Raw genomic sequence first — 3,277 nt, 5'->3', positions numbered from 1 at the left:
TATCTATATCTATATCTATATCTATATCTATATCTATATCTATATCTATATCTATATCTATATCTATATCTATATCTATATCTATATCTATCTATCTATCTATCTATATATATATATATATAAAAATGTTCTCCTGTGAACATTTTCTCTTATTCTTAGTCTCTGAGCTATATACAACACATTTCAGGGATGTCTTCATCTAAATGTGTGAAGATAATCTTGCTGAAAACAACCAGCCATGGTCAAGATGAATCCAGTTTCATCCAGAGGCACAGTACTGTAAGATGAACACACTAAGCATACTTGCCTTTGTTTTCTTTTTTATATATTTAAAAAATGAAACTATCTATTAATAGTAAGTTATTAGTTAATAGTAAGTTATTAGTAAATAAGTAAATCTTAAGTTTTATGAGTAAGCCTCATAGCTGGATGCAGAAAGGAAATAAAATAGCCAGTAAAATCATCTGCACTGAGAAAGATCACTTTCTTCAGTGTGAATGTACTGGGCATTGAGAAAGAAAACAATAGCTTCCCGAATGAAACAGCAGAAAATTATTTATAAACATCGGAACAATCAATTAGTGGCTTTTATTGTTTCTTCAAATAGATGACAGTGCTCTTGGGATAGCATGAAATAAAGATCCCACATGCACAGCACCTGAGAAGGTCTGGGCCAGATGGCTCCCAGCACTGAGAAAGAGAAGTGGACACACACAATTGTTCCTGATTAGGAAGCCACCTCTAGCTGACAAATGTTCTCCAACGTTAACATTGTTTTTCTAACAGAATCTAGCTGAACATAAGCATCACTCTTACGGCCAGGCACTGTCCACAATAATAAAGGGTCACAAAACAGACCCAGTGGCAATATTAAAGATTTTATTTTGTCTCATAATGCTTTTACATTATGGACTTGTTTTGTTTATTTGTTTATTGTTTTCTTCTGTCTCTCAGGTTCTTTGAGATTGAATTATGGCTTCCAATTTTGTGTTTTTGTGAAATTTCTGTGTGTGCAAATCAATGTGTCCCTATGTCTATATGACTTATTTTCTTCTTTGCATGTTTTTGTTTGTTATGTAATATTCTAGTTCGTTGGGTTTTGTTTTGTCATTATCTATCATTATTATTATTACTGTTATTACATTTGTGTTTGCAATCTCGTGAGATAGAGAGTATTTGGGTGCATGAGAAAGAGCAAAGGATCTAGGGGGAGTTGGGGCAGGGAAATTATAATAAGAATGTATTGTATGAATAAAGATATGTGAAATTATAAAAATCACAAAATTGGGGAGGTGACACAGTAGGCAAAAATGCTTGTACAAATTTTTGAGTCTGAATTCAAATTTTTCCAGAAGCCATGTAAAATGCCCAATATGCTAGCAAACCCAGAACAAGGGAAAGGGTGTTGGAGAATGATTTCTCAGGCAATTTTAAATTTTTTTTTATTGAGCTATATATTTTTCTCTACTTTCCTCCCTTCCTCCCGCTTCCCCTTCTACCTTCTCCCATCTTCCCCATGCTCCCAGTTTACTCAGGTCTTGTCTTTTTTTACTCCCAATGTAGATTAGATCCATGTATGTCTCTCTAAGGGTCCTCTTTGTTGTCCAAGTTCTCTGTGATTGTGAATTTTAGACTTGTTTTTCCTTGATTTATGTTTAAAAGTCACTTATGAGTGAGAACATATGATATTTGTCTTTCTGGGCTGAGTGAGTTTTCTCAGGCTTACTGAAAGACTATCTCAAGTGAACAAGGAGCGTGTTGAAGTACAATACTGGATAGCCTTCTCTGACATATAAATTCCCAAATACGCATGTGCACATATCTACCACAGGTACAAAAAAGCACACAGAAGGGAGAGAGAGGCAAGAATTTTAAACAGCAAATAGAACTCTGTAATACTGTCATGAAGAGTTGTGGGTTGCTCACAAGTGATGGTGGTGAAAATTTGTACAAAATAAATTCTAGACCATGTGAAGCCTCTAGAAGTTGTTCATACGGTAACATAAGAGGAATTAGAGGCAAAATGTCCCAAGATATTGTGGAAGTTAGGAGGGGAAGCAGAGCTTGGGAGGTGAGTTGACAGTACTTTCCATCTGCTTTCCCAGGTCATGTGCTTACTGTCTTTTCCAGTTTATACAAATTGAACCACATTCCTGGTACCCAGTGTCCCAACAGAAGGGTACTGTCCCTTCTGTTTGTCCTTCAGTGTGCACATTCAGATTGCTCCTAGTCTGGTGGCCTGAGAGTAAAGCTTCCATTAACAAATGGGACAACTCTTTAGTTTGCTTGGGTAAATCCCTGAGTGAAAAACTGGGCTAGAAGATTGATACAGGAGTGCTTGTGATCTTAGGGGCCGGGTGCAGCTCACGGGCAGAGTCCAAGACTAGAGTGGATGGGCTCTCATAAATTTTATCCTTAGTAGTGCAAACAAATTAAGTGTATAGGTTCAACATCACATAAAAAATTAAAAACTGCATGGGTGATTACCTCATTCTAGATTTGCAGGATTAAATTTATGATATTTTGACTTTCTCGTGTATTTACATTTCACATTTACATACTTTTAAAAAAGGTTTGCCCTATGAAAGTTAGGAAAGGGAAAGATAATTTTTATTTATTTAACCACGGCCAGATTGAAAATCAGTAGACAGAGCCTAGACTTCACAAATGAAATACATTTGAATCTTCTATTGAAACACTCACGGAAACTGTTCTGAAATACTGTTCTGTTGTGAGTCACACAATCCACAATCTAGCTCTATGGTATTTCAATGTTAATGCAATACATTTTTATCTAATCTTTACAACTGACCCAAACATTATTTCCCAGAGTAAACACCATGGTATGACTGCATTTTAAATTCCTCCCACTTTTTGTGGTTTGGAGAAATACAATAAAATATTCCCACATACAGGTGAGTTGCATTTAGGGTAAATTTGTGGAAGTGAATTTCCCAGCTAAGTGTCTATGTATTGATTATAACTCAGGCAGACCATTGACAAATTCCTTCCCCAAATGTTTCTATTACAATTTTAGCTACCATAATAAAGTTTGCAGCAGGGAAAAGTTACCACTAAAAGCTGAAAAACTAAACATATTTTTCAAAAATCTGTCTAAAGGCATTGCATAGAATCAAAGAAACTAGAGCTCTGTAATCATTTAGTCCCTCTACAAACACCAGGAGATAGGAAACTTATTGAGGTAATTTTAAGCACGCTATACCAGTTTCTGCTTCTTGATTCATCTTATTCACATCAGATACAGCTTATATTTATA

This window comes from Microtus ochrogaster, unplaced genomic scaffold (assembly GCF_000317375.1).
Source record: "Microtus ochrogaster isolate Prairie Vole_2 unplaced genomic scaffold, MicOch1.0 UNK10, whole genome shotgun sequence".
NCBI classification, from domain to species: Eukaryota; Metazoa; Chordata; class Mammalia; order Rodentia; family Cricetidae; genus Microtus; species Microtus ochrogaster.
This window is presented reverse-complemented; position numbering follows the sequence as displayed.